Consider the following 19,927-nt stretch of genomic DNA (forward strand, 5'->3'; position numbering starts at 1 on the left):
CTTCTCTTTTGTCAATAAAATTCATGAGTGTTATTTTAATCTTCAACTCAATTTTTATGTGTGCCACAAGTAACTGAGCATAACACAAATTCCAGAAATTTCTCGGTATTACTTTTAATTGACTTGTAAAATAATGGGAATCCAAGGTCGTCTATTTGGGTTGATATTTGCACTAATTAAAGCAAAGGATTGATGAAAGGGCGAAACAAGAAATGACAGCAACCCGAAAAACACAGAGTCGACAAAGACATGGATTCGACAGGGATAAAATAGGAAAACAAAGGCTTACGAAACCCTAAAAACCCAAAGAACACATCATGTATACTCATGCATTCATTGAATAAGAGCATATGCATACTTTTACATAAGGTTTTGAAAACACGACAGGAACTAAGAGAATCAACAAAAGATTCATTTCACAACTTACGCAGAGAATCAGTCCATATCTTTCATGGACCGCCGTCAATTCAAAAACCTTGAAGAGAAGATAAATATTTTCAGTAAAGAATTCGTAATGAAGAGATTGTTCAACTTTTTCCTCGATTCTATCACAGAAGGAGGTAGATCAGCATCGACTTTTGCTCGATTCTATCACAGAAGGAGGTAGATCAGCATCGACATCTCGTTCGATTCCATCACAGAAAGAGGTGGATCGACATTTTTATTTTCGCTCAAATCCATCGCAGAAGGAGTTGGATCAGCGTCAACTTTTAGCTCGATTCTATCACAGAAGGAGGTAGATCAGCATCGACATCTCGTTCGATTCCATCACAAAAGGAGGTGGATCGAAATTTTTATTTCGGTCAAATCCATCGCAGAAGGAGTTGGATCAGCGTCAACTTTTTGCTCGATTCTATCACAGAATGAGGTAGATCAGCATCGACATCTCGTTCGATTCCATCACAAAAGGAGGTGGATCGACATTTTTATCTTTGCTCAAATCCATCGCAGAAGGAGTTGGATCAGCGTCAACTTTTTGCTTGATTCTATCACAGAATGAGGTAGACCGACATCGACATCTCGTTCGATTTCATCACAAAAGGAGGTGGATCGACATTTTTATCTTCGCTCAAATCCATCGCAGAAGAAGTTGGATCAGCGTCAACTTTTTGCTCAATTCTATCACAGAAGGAGGTAGATCAGCATCGACATCTCGTTCGATTCCATCACAAAAGGAGGTGGATCTACATTTTTATATTCGCTCAAATCCATCGCAGAAGGAGTTGGATCAGCGTCTACTTTTTGCTTGATTCTATCACAGAATGAGGTAGATCGGCATCGACATCTCGTTTGATTCCATCACAAAAGGAGGTGGATCGACATTTTTATCTTCGCTCAAATCCATCGCAGAAGGAGTTGGATCAGAGTCAACTTTTTGCTCGATTCTATCATTGAAGGAGAAGGAGTTGGATCAGCGTCAACTTTTTGCTCGATTCTATCACAGGAGGAGTTGGATCGACAATTTAATTCATTACAAAAGGCAGTGGATTGACATCCCCAACAAAAAAGTTCCTAATGAAAAGAACTTTTCACTCGAAGAACATTGCTTAAGCCAAAAAATGGTGCTTTATATCTTTGCTCCATTCCCATTCCACATCAATGAGCAAAGAGGGTAGCTGTAAACACCATTTTTTCAACACCAACACCTACCACCCCATTTTTTCAACACCAACACCCATCATCCCATTTTTTTCAACACCAACCCCATCACCCCTTGTTCCCTGCGAAATCAAGGCATAATCAACTGAAAATCATTGTAAATTGGCTATAAAAGCCAAATGCATGTAATCAAAAAAGGAGGATTTTCTGTCCGATTTTTCCAGAGAAATACAAGCATTTAAGGGTAAATTTTTTATTTTCGTATTCAAATACTATTTTTTTACTCTATTCTATTACGAGAAAATACTAAAATAATTTAGAATCAGAGAGAAAAGAAATAAAAATCAGATTATTCCAAGGTATTTTGAATATTTTTTTTTAGTTTTGAATCTAATATTTTTTTGAAGCTTTGTATGTAAAATAAGAAGGAAAAAGAGTGAGTAGATTATTACCTTAGATCGGGACGGTTCGCAGTGGTGGCCATGGTGGTTCATGGCCAACGATCGTTTATTCCACGAAATAAAAATGAAATAGAAAAATAGGAAGAAAGTTGAGAGAAATAATAAAGAGAAGAGGAGAGGAAATGAAAAACCATGCGTAGAAATGATTCTGGGGAGAGAAAAAAGTAAAGTTACTTTGGGTTTTGGGCTAATCACATGTCAAGTCATCCATTTTTAATATGTTTCATGTTTTAGTTTAAGTGTTAGGGTAAATAGCATACTAGGTCATCATAGTTTCAGCGTGTTCTGCATTTAGATCACTAGTTTTAGGTTAAATCACTTTATTGGTCCTTTAAGTTTAATGTGATATGTGTCTTTAGTCATTTTTAGGGTTAATCATGCCTTAGGTCCCTTCAAGTTTAGCATTTTTTGTGTTTTGGTCACCATTTTCTTTTACTTTACATGATTTGCGAATTGGCTACTTTGTTTTGTATTATTTTAATTTAGTCCACTATTGTATGTATTATTTGTGTTCGAAATGGGTTACTGATGTTTATGCTCTTATATTTTAGTCCTATATTTATTATTTTATTACGATTCTAGTGCTCATGTTATGTGATTTTCTTGTTTCATGCCATGATATTTATTTTTATTAATGTTTATAATTTTAAAATTATTTTTCACTCATTTTTGTCACTAAGATATTAATGAATATATATGTATATTGTTTATTTGTACCATTAAAGTATGTTTTATGTTTTAGGTATTTATTTTACTTATATTATTATATATTACTTTATTATATACATAAAATTATATGTAGAGCACGATAAATATTATATTTTATATTTTCATTATATTTTAGAATAAATATTATGTCATACGTTTAATATCATTTTTAGAAAATATGTATATATTTATAAAGTAAAACAAAGTTAAAATTAACCTTAATGTGTGTATTTATTTTTTAAATATATCAATGTATCATATTTTATTCTGTTTGAAAATAACCTTAGACTTTTAAATCTTTTAGGTCCGTTATTTTAATTCTTTGACATGTTTATTCCCCAAACTATGTTTACACATTTAATATTGACATAATTAAATATGTTAAATAGAGCCTCTATTTTAGGTTAGATTTCAAACTAGTCTTTAATTTAGGGGATAATTCGAGTTGGCCCTCGCGTAAACGCTCGAGGGACCATCTCGGTTATTTGATTTAATATTTTTTTTAATCAAATAGGATTAATATTAGAACCTACATTTTTAGGTTTAAGCCCCTAGGTTCCTTAATTATCATAATTTGATACCTTAAGTTAGAAAAGGCCTTAATTTATCTTAGATTAATTAGGATTGAATAAGATTTTATCCGAGTGCATTTTATTTTAATCTTTAAGGCACTGTTCACTTATTAAGGAGTTAATAGTATATCCTCCGCGATCGTGCCCAGGGGGTGACTACTGGTAATTCCCTGAATAAGTCAACATCCTTTTCAAAAACTACATCATGTTTTCTAAAAATAAGGCACTATTCGGTTATTAGGCACAATAGCTGATCTCCCGCATTTATGCTCGGGGGAGAATGCTATCGGTCTCAATAAACGAATACCCTTTTCAAACTTTGCATCCTTAATGATTTTTAAATTAAATAAAGATCGAACTCAAAGTTTCCGATTTTAAATATAGGGTAATCAACTAGGTACCAATTTTTGGGCGCTTGTGGGGTGCTAATCATTCCCCACACGTAACTGACTCCCGAACCTGATTTTTGGATTTTTGCAAACCCCAAAACTCGATATTTTATTAAAATAAAATATTTTATTAAAATCACCTAGTTTTTACGGTGTTCCAATCTCACCTTAAATGATTGGTGGCGACTCCTCACATTTTGAAACGATTTTCAAAAAGAAAATCCCGAGTCGGTATCGGTCTTTCCCCGCCCGGGCCAAAAACGGTGTCGACAAAGAAGTATTGAATGAGATTTTGTTAGAGAAATAAAAGTACTCAAACGCCTTTTTAAGGTGCTCATGATTGCCCATCTTCCTCAAGTCCACAGAAATAGAAACAAACTCTCCGTAATCCAGATATCCATCTTTGTTTACATCACCCTGTGATGAAAACATTAAAATAATGAACTTTTAGCTTCTTGCAAAAATTGGCAAACGTTTAGATAATCTTTGCAATGTACATATTATTCTAAAATGAGATATGAAAATGACCATCAATGGATGTTCAAGAGCAAGTTCGAACATTAGATACATCATGTTGACCCACTAGCTTTTGTAAAAATAGATCTAAGCGGAATATTGGCTCCGTAAAAGGGTGAACAGTTGTACGAGAGTGAAAACTACTTGCAGACACTAAGAAGCTGCTAGCATCAATAAACTAATGGTGACACACTTTCAAGCGTACACGGTGCACCGCCAAATACAAATGACAAAACAACCATAATGCAAAACTTTGGGTAGAACTTACAGCTTCCATAATTATTTGAAGATCTGCATCAGGAATAGTCAATCTTGCCTCTATTGGAAGTGTCCATCAATTGGAATCCCTCTTTTATGCCTGCAACTTCCTCAACTGAGGGATGCTCAACTATTTTCATTAATACAACTTTGTCAATGTTGTTAGTCATCTAGGCTCATTGTTCATTTGCAATGATCCATCCTTCATCAATTTCAGGCTGAGATTGTTAAATCTCTCTCGTGAATATTGCCTCGATGGTTTTCTCCAATCCGTACCGACCTTTATCATCGCCGCAAACTCATCGTAACTTATCCTCTCATCCTGCAGTAGATTCAGCGAACACTGTAACACCATGATTTCATATGCATGAAAAGTAAATTATACTTCTCAGGTATGGGAAAGAATTAATAAAGTTTTAAAGTCATAATGATTTCTTTTCGACTTCTTCGTGATATAAAATCACGGATTCCGGAGAGATATGGCATTTTTCTTATTAGTTTTCTTCCCGCTTTAAAAGCTGTGAGCTTAAATTTGAGTGAAGGCCACATTCAATACAAACATCTAGGAATATGAACTGCAAAGGGAGCGATAAAGGGAAAATCTAATGGTGAACAGTAGTACGAAAGTGAAAACTACTTGCAGACACTAGGAAGCTGCTAGCATCAATTAACTAACAGTGACACACTTTCAAGCGTGCACAGAGCACCGCCAAATACAAATGACAAAACAACAAATAATGCAAAACTTTGGGTATAACTTTCAACTTCCATAAGTATTTGAAGATCTGCATTAGGACTACTATGACCAACCTTATGCAACCCGATCCTTAGCTCATCAATACCAATCTTTCCTCTATTGGAAGTGTTCATCAATCGGAATCCCTCTTTTTTTGCCTGAAGCTTCCTCAACTGATAGATGCTCAGCTATTACCTGTCAGTATACGATTTCCCGAATAAGAAAAGGCTTGAAGTTTTATTTCGGTTCCATTGGCTACGAAAAAAGCAAGAAGCATTACCTGGAAAAAAGCAAGAAAAGGCTTGTTCATTACAGAGAACTGCTTGAGCCTTGCCTCCAGTTTATCCCAAGGAAACAATTGAAGCCTTCTTTGCATTTTGCAACCAGAGATGATTTAAATACCAATGGAACTTGATGCACGTTGCATTTCTATTATTGTTCACTTCCCTCTTACATTTTTATTTCATCTTTTTTCCTCTCTTTCTTTCTTTATATGCAGAAAATTAACAAGGAGTCGCACAAGCTATTATTCGCTAGATTACAGATTTTAAGAGGGTTCCTTGGCCTAAAGTTTCTGAGAGTGCAAAAGACCTTGCAAGGAAGATGCTCAATCCTGACCCTAAGCAAAGTTTCTAAGCAAAGTTGTGTTTCCAATAAATTTAGATCATCCCTGGTTGCAAAATACAAAGAAGGCTCCAAATGTTTGTGGCACACAGAAAGTTATCGAGTTTGAGATATGTATGCATCACCCCATGTTTGTGGCACATCTGTAACAATAAAAATGCATTAATACTAACTTAAGATCATAATTAAAGGCATGGTGAAACGAGTATTTCTTTAATAGCATTTGTGCAAAGAAATAATGTAATTTGCAAGACATTCGATTATGATACAAAAAACATCTAAATAATGGTAAACTCACCATTGGTCGAATGACTGCTCATGTTAGACATGATTTAAGGCTATACTGTACAACTCAGATCAAAGCTAGCCCTTGGGTTCCAAAGTTTTGGACACCATTTTGATTTAATCACTTCAAGCAACTGGTTTTGCAAACCATTTGGAAACCTAAACTTATACATTAGTAAGGGGAAAAATGTTCAAGATCATGCAAAAATTTAAAAAGAAACACAAAATGTCAGTATCTCATCAGAACTCAGAGCCTAAGTTAATCAAATTTCATTAGTTTATGTCACAGGAGAAATCCAACAATATCCCCATAACCAAACGAAGAAAGAAAGAAAGAAAGAAAGAAAGAAAGAAAGAAAGAAAGAAAATATTGAACAACTTCAACAATGATATTAGTGACAACAACAACAACTCTCTCAGTATAATGACCTCTTGCAACTATCCTGTCAAATAACACACCATCTTCACACAACTCCATAACAAAATGGACCGCATTGTCATCCTCGTAAGTAGCCTTCAAGGTATCAATATTCGCGTACTGAGGCAAATGCAAAGAAAGATAGAAAGTGACTCACACCTTCACATGTCGCATTGTTGTCCTCATAAGTAGCCTTCAAGGTGACAATATTTGGGTGCTGAGGCAAATGCAAAGAAAGAATGAAAGAAAGTGACTACAATAATCTATAGAAAATAGATTTTGCTACATTTTTTCCTTTCTTCTCTTTCTTCTCATAAGAAATTATTTATGGAATCCCACAACAATTTCTCATAAATAACCCAAAGTTGTTTTTTTCTTTTTTTTCTTTTTTGCTCAAATGGGTGTTTGAATTTAAACCCAAGATGATAAAAAGAATCAAAATCTAATCTCTTTTGAGCAAAAAGAAAGAAATAAAGACCCTGTTTTTTATGATCCAAGCATTGATATATAGCAAGCTTCTATTTTTATTGAGAAAGAAAGAAATGTTTCTTGACGAACTAAGTGGAGAAACAAAGAAAGAAAAGTAAATAAAAAATTGGTAGGGATTGGACTTTTATTGAAAATTGAGCAATGAAATGAAGAAATAGGGAGTAAAAAGTATAAATAGAAGGAAGAATTTTCTTTTAAAGATATAATCAAAAGCTTGTTAAAATTATTCTATCTTCGCATAAATGAAATAAAAGCACTTTTAGATAAGAGATTTGAAAATTCAATAAAAGCACTTAATAGAGGTATTCAATCCAATTTTCGCACTGGAGTTATTGGTTTTAATATTAAACCAAATTACTTTATTTCCATAATTGATCCATTAATAAAAGAGTGTTTGTGTTTAATAATTCAAAAAACAAATTCTGATATTAAAGATTTAGCTGAAGATATGGCAATCATTAGACTTACTTCTAGAAATGAATATATTAATACACCTGAAGTGAAAATAAATGAAACTGGTAATAAAATTATTGAGCTTTGTGAACCAAATAAATTCACTTCAGAAATCCAGCCGAAATTATTACATTTGAAAGATTTATCGTTACTAAGAGACTCGATATTAGAAAATTCAAGTACTCCTAAACCTGTAAACACAATAGAGTATGTTGTGTAGGGAGATAATTATATTTTAAAACTACATTAGTGCTAAAAAAATTAAAACATAGTTTTACCATCTTCTAATTAAATAGATGATGAAGAAGAAGAAAATACTAATACCCAATAGGAATGAAAACAGTCGGGAGATAAACATGGTTGTTAGGTTTTCAGGACACTCTAGGTACGTTTTCAATATACAAATACTTTACATCTTTATGTATTTCACTTCTAATATATTCCTTATGCTTTTAAGGTTGCATTCATCAAGGGAACAATCTTTTTATGAACAAGAATACATCCGAGAGACGAAATTAATGGCAACCTCTATATCTCCCGCTATGATGTTTAATAGATTTTCTGAGCTACCCCTAATGATTATTCGACTCCCGCTATTTTACGAGCATCGAGATAATCTGTTTCACCCTCCGTGGATATGGTCAGTCGTCAGCTTTATTTTACGTGTACCTTACTCTGTTATTGAAGCTATAGTACGGTCTTGTGTTGTATACTACACAATTGGTTTTACCCCTTCTCCTGGGAGGTATGTCTTATTTCACTCTCTTGGATTTTGTTTTTTTGCTGATACCGATTCGTTCTTATTACATGTTGTTTCTTGGATTCAGATTTTTTCAATTCATGTTTGTAAAATTTGTAGTACACCAAATGGCAATTGGTCTATTCCCAATGCTGGATGCTATTGCTCGAGATATAGTCATTGCAAATACCTTCGGGTCAGCTGCAATTTTAATTGTACTTTTATTGGGTGGATTTCTTGTACCTAAAGGTATGTTATTTAGGAAAGGGAGATAAAATATTGCTGATTCTTCAAGTTAAAATTGTTCTACTTCTTCTTTCAGACGAAATTAAGCCATGGTGGACTTGGGCTTCTTGGCTGTCACCATTGTAGACAAAGAGCAGTTTTTGTTAATGAATTCACAGCCACAAGTTGGAAAAGGGTGCACTAATCAACATGCTTTGCATCCATTTTCGATTTTATTGATAATTGTTTTATACGCTAAACATGTAAGAGTTGAGACATGTTTCAGATATCTATTACCGGAAACGGTACAGTTGGAGACAATGTCCATTCACATGGTCTACCTACTGACGAATGTAGACATTCATTTTTGTCTGAGTTTTGTTTTAAATTATTCTTTAATTAGTATTATTAATATTATTATGATTATTATTTATTATTATAATTTCTTATTTTACAGATTACAACAGGCACAATTACTTACCAGTGACCCAACATACAAGCATAGCACCCCAAGATCCAACCCAACAGTCAACCCAATTCTGACCCGAAGCCCAAATCCAGATCAAGACCCAAAAAGAGAAGATCCGACCCGACATGGTTATCATTCCCTAGGGTTTCTAAAACCCAAACCCTAGGGATTTAATGTTGTCGCCGCCAGTCTCTGTTGCTGCCGCCGACTGCTCCCCACCGCCACTGTCACTTTGATGTTTTCGTTCCACAGTGACCACCTACAGTGATTGCAAATCATATAAGAAAAACCCATTAAAATATGAGAAAAAAATCAAGCCCAAAATCCCGAGGGGATTGATCATATCCATAGGCAAAATAAAAGAAAAATGAGGAGAGAGATTCGGGGATTCGAGGGAGAAGAACCGCGGAAGAGAAAAAACAAAGGGGGAATCAGGGAAAATAGAGAGAACGAGGAGAACAAAAAAGAAAAAGAAACAAAATAGTGAGAACAACAAACAAAGAAATAAAAATACAGAGAGAATGAGATTTAACTCATCGTTTGATCTCCGAGAAATCCAAGGGTCGCTGGAGCCAAAGAAATTGAAGTGTTTCTTCGTAGATTTGCGGCGTTTGAACCACTTTCAGGTCAAACGAAGCCTGGATCCATAACCAGGGCTGAGAAACGCATCAAAAGGTGTCTTCTCTCTCTTTCCCGTCGACGGCATACAACGCTTGTCGTCGGCCATTGGCGGCCGACGCGACAGAGGTCCACCTGATTCTAGGTTCACTTGAGCTTCGGTTGAAGCTCCTTAAGAATTCTCTCTCACTCTCTCTCTTTCAAAACAAGGAAGTGAAGCAAAGTGAATGGAATGGTCGGTTTTAGGCCAAGTCTTAGCCATGTATATGGCGTATGAAACGGTGTCGTTTCAAGGGGGATGGTTCCTGTAATTTTGTGCGTGGGAAATTTCCAGTTTGGATCCTCGCAGGTTCTGTAAACCTTCATTTTAGTCATTAAATACAAGGGTTAATCCATGTGTGTGGTCCTTAAATTATGATAAGTTTATGTTTTGGTCTCTTGTTTCATGTATTGTTGAAAGTTGGTCTATTTATGTTTTCAGTTATTCTTATTTTCGTTTATATGCAATTTGGTCAATATTTTACGCTGGAAAATTTGGATTATTGTTTGATTAGCTCCTTGCATTTTTGTATTCATGTATTTTGATTCTTGCATTGTTTGTTTATTATATATCGACCCTTAACTTAGCATATGCACATTTTGTAAATATTGTTACACAAGTGATGCCATATTAAATATTTATGTGTATTTTTATGTGTATATATATATATATTCATATTTGTACATATGTGTAACATTTTTTGTATATTATGATTTTATATGTTTTATGTAAGATATATGTTGTTAGCCATATTTGCACTAGATTTCTTTATTTTTTATATATATATTTTGTTATGATATGTGTATGCATAAATTATCTATATTTTTTTATTCATATTAAATTTCATTCTTATTTTATATTCTTTTATTTATTGATACTTTTCTCGAATATATTTTCAAGAACTACGATTTGTAGAATAGGCGTGGAAAGCATTGCTTAATCGAAGTAATGCGATTTGATACGACATTCAAACAAAATAAGAACTTGAAATAAATCTAGTTTATTTTTCTAATTAAATCTTTTTTTATTCAAATGATCTTGTGGCCATTTATTTTGTATGCAAGTGTCGATTTTCAATTTCGATTCGCTCTTTTATCGAGGAGGGAATATTCTTTTTAGACAAGAAAAAGACGAAATAGCTTTCCCGATGGAGGATTGCTAATTTCGAGATTTGTTTTCAAATTAAAGAATTTTCCCTAATAAATAATTCAAAATAAATTAATCAATGTTCAGGAGTTCATCATAACATCCAAGATAGTCATTCATAAACGCGTCATTTCTTGATCTTTCAGGAAATGAAAGTTTGGAAATGACCAGATGTCTCTAACCTGAAGAAACAATGTCATCTACAGATTCAACATCTTGAAGTGAATGATCAAATACTTTCTAAAGGAAACTACATTTCCTCAACATGCATGAGCAGTCTGTCTGTTGCCTTTTGGGTTGTTTCTCTCGAAACAAATTTTGTATCACTTGAGATAGTTTTCTCTAAAAATAAATTTTGTCTCACTTGAAATAGTTTTCTCTGCAAAACAAACTTAGTTTCACTTGATAATTGTTTTCTAAAAACAAATTTTGTCTCGCTTGAGACAGTTTTCTCTATAAAAAATTGTCTCCCTTGAGACATTTTCTCTTAAAACAAATATCATCTCGCTTGAGATATTTTTCCTTGGAGATGTAAATTTTGAATTTAAACAAAGTTGATCTCACTTGAGATTGTTTTTCTCAAGATAAACTTTGTCTCACTTGAGGTAATCTTCCTTAAGACACGAACATTTGATATTGTTTTTACTCGATGCAAATTTCGTTTCACTTGAGACAGTTTCTTTCGGAATACAAATTTCAAAGTTTGTTTTACTTGAAACAAAGTTAATCTCACTTGAGATTCTTTCTTTCAAAACAGATTTGTCTCGCTTGAGACAGTTTTCCCTCAAAACAAAAAATTTGGAAATTGTTTCACTTAAAACAAAACATAAACTTTGAGATTGTTTCTCTTGGAACAAATTTTTTCTCTCTTTAGACAGTTTCTCTTGAAACAAAGTTTTATCTCTCTTGAGATAGTTTCTCTTGAAACAAAAATCTTTGAGTCTGTTTCCCTTGAAACAAAGTTTGGTCTCTCTTGAGACAGTTTCTCATGAAACAAAAATCTTTGAGTATGTTTCCCTTGAAACAAAGTTTTGTCTCTCTTGAGACAGTTTCTCTTGAAACACAAATCTTTGAGTCTGTTTCCCTTGAAACAAAGTTTTATCTCTTGAGACAGTTTCTCTTGAAACAAAAAACTTTGAGTTTGTTTCTCTTGAAACAAGTTTTGTCTCTCTTGAGACAATTTCTCTTGAAACTTAAACAATTGAGATTGTTTCCCTTGAAACAAGTTTTGTCTCTCTTGAGACAGTTTCCCTTGAAACACAAACCTTTGTGATTGTTTCCCTCGAAACAGATTTTATCTCTCTTGAGACATTTTCTCTTGAAACAAATTTATCCCTAAAGATGGTCAACCGTCCTCATCACGTAGGAACCGTGTCATCCACCGACCACATCTCTTTATCACATAGGAGTTGCGTTAACCATAGATAACCAATCATCCTTGTAACACCCCAACCCGTATCTCAACCCGGATACGAGTCAGAGATATTACATTGACTTTTTAAACACAACTCATTACAAATAATAGTAAAATACTTGAACTTATATTACGAAAAATACAATAATATACATATGGTAATATAAGTTTACCAAAATATTCAGAGCATACACAACTTAACTCTTTAATTACATGCCAACATCCCTTTTCATAAAAAAATGACCTACTGATTAAGTTGCTTCTGATCTGATAGTTGCAGGATTAATGTTGTCCAGCTGCTTAACCTCGATCGTCTACTTTATCGGATCCTACGTGTGAAACACTCACACGCTAAGTCATCGACTTAGTGAGGCAATAATATAATAATATCAATAAATATAAAGTAATTGCCAAAATGAGAGGGGTTACAGTAATAAGATGTATGTAAACAATGCAATAACCAAAACCATGTTTCTTACACATATACTTATCAAATTCACATTCATAAGTTCGCCTTAGTAAGTTCATTAGCCCATGGTACCATACAGAGAACCTAAGGTATGTGAGTATTGTGAGGTTGTACACTATACTGTCACCACAGCTCGTATAATTGCACCTAAGTGCCACTTAGAATTGCACCGGAGTGCCGCGTAGAATTGCACCGTAGTGCCATATAATAATGTCCATAAAAAACACATATCATTCCTTAAGAATCATATACATATGCCAAGGATCAAGTATGTGTCTCACCAGACCTCACACATGTTCCAAAGAATACATATATGTCCCGAAGGACCACATATCATTCCTTAAGAATCATATACATATACCAAGGATCAAGTATGTGTCTCACCAGACCTCACACATGTTCCAAAGAATACATATATGTCCCGAAGGACCACATAGACCCTCTACCCTTGGCATGCCAACTATACCTATAGTTCTCATCTACATAACATGGGCTTTCACCATTCACATAATTTATATCGCATAGGCATATTATTTTCATATATTTATAACATAACTCATATAACTTTTCTTGCATATTCAGGTCACATAATGCATATGGTATGAGTTCATGTCAAGTATCATAATATTGAATCTAGACTTATCACAAGTCTAGAACTGAATAGAATACATATTTATGCTATGCATATGCACTCACCTAGATTTATTTGTCTTTCCCTCGATTGATCCTACTTGTCGATGGTTCTGGAACTCTATTAGGCTCAATATCTACATAAGAAAAATTTTCAAGATTATTATCAGATGCCTAAGTCTTGAAATTAACCTCTAATAGCCTACCAATTTAAGAAATTGATAGTTTAGTCTCTCTTCTTTCTTTTCTCTTTTTTTTTATTATGGGGGAATCGGTTCCCCCCTGGGGGTATCGATTCCCCCCTAGCGTTCTGGAAATTCATATTCGTTTGAGGGGGTATCGATTCCCCTTGAATGGGTATCGATTCCCCTAGCCCAGGAATCCTATTTTGAGCTCGAAATTCACTTCATTTCAGCTTAAACCTTCATATTTTACTTCCTTTAATCATCCTAACTTCCATACACATATTTAAACTCATTTCTATTCACGGACCGCAAGCCCACAACCAGGGTTAACACACGAGGAGTAGGCCAAGAGCACTTATGTGGCGTGTTGGACCTTTCTGAACCCATGAAGACTGGCCCATTCCATGGAGATGAAGAGCCTTACACGTTTATGGCAGGAGAATCCTTGGTTTAATGCAAAATCCTCATGATTCTTTCCATAAACTTTGTAATCTTTTATCTAAGGCAACATATAGCTAGCTTGATAGAGTTTCCTTAGTTAAGAGAGATTTTGTAATCATAATCCCTTGATTTGTGGGATTTAGGAGATTGTGTTTAATCTACTTCTTTAAACCCAAAATTCCATCATTTACATGGCATTCAAGAATCACACTAAATTTTTAAGGTGTTCTAATTCCAATTCTAACACTTCATATCCCTTAATTAACTTGATGACAAGTCAAATCTCACTTCCAATTCTTATTATGAACTCTAATCTAAGATTTTACTTTTCTACTTCCTTTCTTTAATTCTTCATATACTTCTCCTCTTGAGGTTTTAAAACAATTTAAACTTCCTTTAAGCTTAACTATTGCCTAATGGTCATGAATTAACCATAAATTCATCAAGAAATTCACTAACAAGAAAATCTTACCTTAGCTTGGGTCTCACGTATGAAGAAGAATAAAGAACAAGATGACTCTGGAAGCTTGTTTTAATTTCCTATACATCCACGTGGTTAATATAATACTAACCCCAAAATTATATTGCTATAAAAAGACCATTTTGTCCTTCTAATCTTCCTTCTTTATAATTCAATCCTACACAAAATAACTCAAATAAGTCATTGAACTCTTCCATCATTCTACTTAAATCACCAAATGCTGAAACTTTACAAATTAATCACTAACCCGGCATGGAGGATGTTACAATCCTCATCACGTATGAATCATGTTATCATCATCCCTAAAGATGGTCAGTCGTCCTCATCACGTAAGAACTGTGTCATCCACCGACTAGATCTCATCATCATATAGGAGCCGCGTCAACCTTAGATAATCTGCCGTCTTCATCACGTAGGAATCGTATTATCTACTTTATCCCTAAAGATGGCAAGCCATCCTTATCGCGTATGAACCATGTCATTCACCGACCAGATCTCCTCATCATGTAGGAGCCGTGTCACCCTTAGATAGCCAGACTTCCTCATCACGAAAGAATAGTGTTGTCTCCAAATTTACCTAAAAACGACCAAAACTCTTCATCGCGGATGAGTAGTGTCGTCTTTTTTTATCAAATTTCAAAGCCAAAACCAAACAAAAACTCGTTGTCTTATTGTATTTGCCCTATTCTTGTTAACACAAGAATGTGCAAAGAGGGGTAGCTGTAGACACCCGTTTTTAATTGGGTTTTGTTTTAAATTATTTTTTAATAAGTATTATTAATATTATTATGATTATTATGATGATTATTATATTTTATTATTTTACATATTACTACAGGCCCAATTACATACCAGTGACCCAACATACAAGCCCATCACCCCAAGATCCAACCCAACTCTGACCCGAAGCCCAAATATGGATCTAGACCCAAAAATAGAAGATTTGACCCGAACCAATTATTATACCCTTGGGTTTCTGAAACCCTAACCCTAGGGATTTAATGTTGCCACCGCCGCTAGTCTCTACTGCTACCGCAGATTCCTCCCCTATGTCAATGTCACTTTGATGTTTTCGTTCCACAATGACTACCTACAGTGACCGCAAATCATATCAGAAAAACCCCATTATAATATGAGAAAAAAATCAATCCCAAAATTCGAGGGGATTGATCATATCCAACAAGCAAAATAAAAGAAAAATGTGGAGAGAGATTCGGGGATTCAATGGAGAAGAACTGAGGAAAATGAAAAATAAAAGGGGAAATCAGGGAAAACAGAGAGAGAACGAGGGGAAAAAAAGAAAAAGAAACAAAACAATGCGAACAATAAACAAAGAAAGAAAAATACAGAGAAAAGGAGACTTAACTCATCGTTTGATCTTCAAGAAGTCCAAGGGTCGCCGGAGCCAAAGAAACTGAAGCGTTTCTTTGTAGATTTACGGCGTTTGAACCACTTTCACGCCAAATGAATCCTGGATCCATAAACAGGACTGAGAAGAGCGTCAAAAGGTGTTTTCTTCTCTCTTTCCCGTCGTTGACGGACGGCGATCGTCGCCGGCCATCGGCGGCCTACACGGTGAAGGTCCACCAGATTCTGGGATCGCTTGAGCTTCGGTTGAAGCTCCTTAAGAATTCTTTCTCATTCTCGCTCTTTCAAAACAAGGAAGTGAAGCAAAGTGAAGGGAATGGTCGGTTTTAGGCCATGTCTTAGCCATATATATGGCGTATGAAATGGTGTCGTTTCAAGGGGATGGTTCCTGTAATTTCGTGCGTGGGAAATTTCTTGTTTGGATCCTCGCAGGTTCTGTAAACCTTCATTTTAGTCATTGAATACAAGTGTTAATCCATGTGTGTGGTCCTTAAATTATGATAGGTTTATGTTTTGATCCCTTGTTTCCTGTATTGTTGAAAGTTTGTCTATTTATGTTTTCAGTTACTCGTATTTTCATTTATATGCAATTTTGTCACTATTTTATGCTGGAAAATTTGGATTATTGTCTGATTAGCTCCTTGTATTTTTGTATTCATGTATTTTGATTTCTGCATTGTTTGTTTATTATATATATCGACTCTTAACTTAGCATATGCACATTTTGTAAATATTGTTATGCAAGTGACACCATATTAAATATTTATATGTGTATGTTTATGTGTATATATATATATACATATTTGTACACATGTGTAGCGTTGTTTGTATATTATGATTTTCTATGTTTTATGTAGGCTATATGTTGTTAGCCATATTTGCGCTAGATTTCTTTATTTTATATATATATATTTTGTTAGGATATGTGTATGCATAAATTATCTATATATATTTTTATTCATATTAAATTTAATTCTTACTTTATATTCCTTTATTTATTGATACTTTGCTTGAATATATTTTCAAGAACTACGATTTGTACAATGGGCGTGGAAAGCATTGCTTGATCGAAGTAGTGCAATCCGATACGACATTCAAACAAAATAAGAACTTGAAATAAATCTAGTTTATTTTACTAATTAAATATTTTTTTTATTCAAATGATCCGACGCCTTTTTTTTGTGGCAATTTATTTTGCATGCAAGTGTCGATTTTCAATTTCGATTCGCGCTTTTATCTAGGAGGGGATATTCTTTTTAGACAAGAAAAATACGAAATTGTTTTCCTGATGGAGGATTGCTAATTTCGATATTTCTTTTCAAATTAAATAATTTTCCCTAATAAATAATTCGAAATAAATTAATCAATGTTAAGTGCATGGATCTTAATTTAACTTTATATTCGATTCATAATTTCCACTATTGCGACAATGTATAAGCGACGAAATACCAATTTTGGGCGCTGTAGGGATGTTAGTCATTCCCATGCGTAACCGACTCTCGAACTCGTTAAATCATATTTTTGGTAAACATTGACTAATTTTTGTCTATAAAATGATTTTTCTTAAAATTGTTTTAAAATACGTTTTTAGGTACTCGGTCTATCTATCTCAAAGGTCGATGTCGACTCCTTTAAATTTAATTCAAATTAATTTCAAATCACCAGTTTTTAAATAATAGTCATAATTGTTTTTTTAACTTAATAATTGTTTTTTTTTTAAATGGTTATGACATGAATATTTGTATTGGCTTGGAGTTGGTGTGTTAGTATTTGATGCAGTGTTTTTCAACGTCGTCGTCACGTTGGCTCTGATCTATCTGAATCGTGAGTTATATATCCTTTTACTTATGGTTTAGTGTCTGAAGATTCTCTCATATCCTTCTTCTTCTCTTCGCGGCAGCTTTAAATAAAGCCCGACGGTTGTACCTGACGACACAGAACAAGGTTCTGCTACAAACAATGGTTAGTAATCTTTGGTACATGTAACATCATCATATTTCAGACTCATAAAGGCTCATGTGCCTCTTTTAAAAGATTCTGCAAATTCCTTCAAAAATTTCAAAACATCTTGACAGTTGGAAATGAAAAGTCAAAATCGGAAGCTCCATCTGCTGAAGGCAGCAGGAAGAAGAGAATGATTCTTCCATTTCAACCATTAGCAATGACTTTTCAAAATCTTAATTACTTTGTTGATATGCCTAAGGTATGATTGTTGTATATATCTTTTATTGATGTGAAACCTCATATTTCAATACCCTTGTTTTCGTTTGATTGAATATATCAGGAAATGAAAGCACAAGGAATACCTGAAACGGGATTGCAGCTCCTATCGAATGTTAGCGGAGTATTCAGACCGGAAGTTCTTAGGGCCTTAGTCGGGTTGATTGTAGCAGGAAAGACTACTGTGTTGGATGTGCTTTCCGCAAGGAAAACCGGCGGATACATTGATGGAGATATTAAGATATCAGGGTACCAAAGGAACATAAAACATTTGTTAGAATTTCAGGATATGTTGAGCAAAATGATTTCATTCTCCTCAAGTGACGGTTGAGGAGTCTCTGGTTTCCCTCCAGTCTTCGGAAGGTCCAACCACGGAAGGACCAACCATCCCAGAATGAATGCCAAATACCGTTGATATGTACTCTTTCACGGTTCCTTTAAATATTGGTTCAACAATTATGGTTTCTACATCCCCCAGCTGTGAGCTTATAATGCCCTTTAAAGTCCATGCAATAGGGCAAATGTAGTAGAACCAGATCCACCATCCTGGAATTCTCTGCACTCCAAAACAAATTTCTTTAAACAAATTACTCCAATCATATTATTAACAGAAAATATAAAAAATCTAAAATATGTGAAAATTTAAAATTTTCAAGAGTAATTCTCTCATTCATCCCTTTTATTCATCCCTACAAATTCTAGCAAGTTAACCATGATCTATTAAAGATTGTAAGTAGGAATGAATTGAGAGGCAAAGGTGGATGCACTCTGTCTCTTAGGGAGTCAAGTACATACCCATTATTTTGGATAAATTATCGAATATAGTTTGATGTATGAAGAAAAAGTGGAAAAAGAATAAGAAAATTTGCATACATATTTTGTTGAAAAAATGAGTATTAAAATTTTTAAACTTATTTTTAAATTTGTAGATCGGTCTCTGTCGAAAGAATTGACGGAAACGCTCGTCCCATGAAAATTTCAAATTTTATATAATCTATATTTTTTGTATTATTTAATTGATAATCTATTTCTATCTTTTTAAAATTTTACAAGTTCACTCTTGACATAAAATTATTTTGTGTTGGTCCTTGATTATAACGGGAAAATATGTAGAAAGAATTGTGTTACTTACCGGTTCTAGATGAGAAAACCTGAGGAGGAGATTCCACAGAGTAAAAGGCAGAATAGACGACGGTTGCTGTTTGCTGAGAAGGTGTAAGACCCACAGCCATCAAACCATAAAAGGCAGAGGAGATTTCACGGTTTCTTTAAATGTTTAAACCCTGAAACATTTAAAGGAACCGTTAAATAGTATATATCAACAGTATTCGGCATTCATTCGGGGATGATTGGACCTTCCGAGGTTGTACTAATTGACTTTTGCATGTTATTTTTTGGCGTCTTCATTTTGTTTGTAAAATATCTCAATTTCCAGAAACGATGAATTCCTGAGAAATTATATCGAAAAAGTTTATGTTCAAGATAATATTTGTTCAAAAATTTCTATCATTTGACATTGAATGTTCATACTCTGTATACTTGTATTCAAACCCGAGACCTCAAGTAATAATAACGATTCCTTAACCACTATGATCGGTTAGTTCGTGTATATGTACTCGAATTTAAATACAAAAGACTGACAAAACAAATGGGAATTTTCAATATATGGACAACCCTTGGACTGACAAAACAAATGGCAATTTTTAATATTTGGGTGCTGAGGCAAATGCAAAGGAAGAAAGAAATAATAACAATATTTAGTTGCTGAGGCAAATGCAAAGAAAGAATGTGACTCACCACCTTCACACAACTGCATAACCAAATGGACAGCAAAGTCATCCTCATAAGTAGCCTTCAAGATAACTATATTTGGGTGCCGAGGCAAATGCAAAGAAAGAAAGAAAGAAAGAAAGAATAACAATATTTGGGTGGTGAGGCAAATGCAAAGAAAGAAAGAAAGCGACTCACCATCTT

The sequence above is a fragment of the Hibiscus syriacus genome, unplaced genomic scaffold, assembly GCF_006381635.1.
Source record: "Hibiscus syriacus cultivar Baekdansim isolate YM2019G1 unplaced genomic scaffold, ASM638163v2 tig00003151_pilon, whole genome shotgun sequence".
Taxonomy (NCBI): Eukaryota; Viridiplantae; Streptophyta; class Magnoliopsida; order Malvales; family Malvaceae; genus Hibiscus; species Hibiscus syriacus.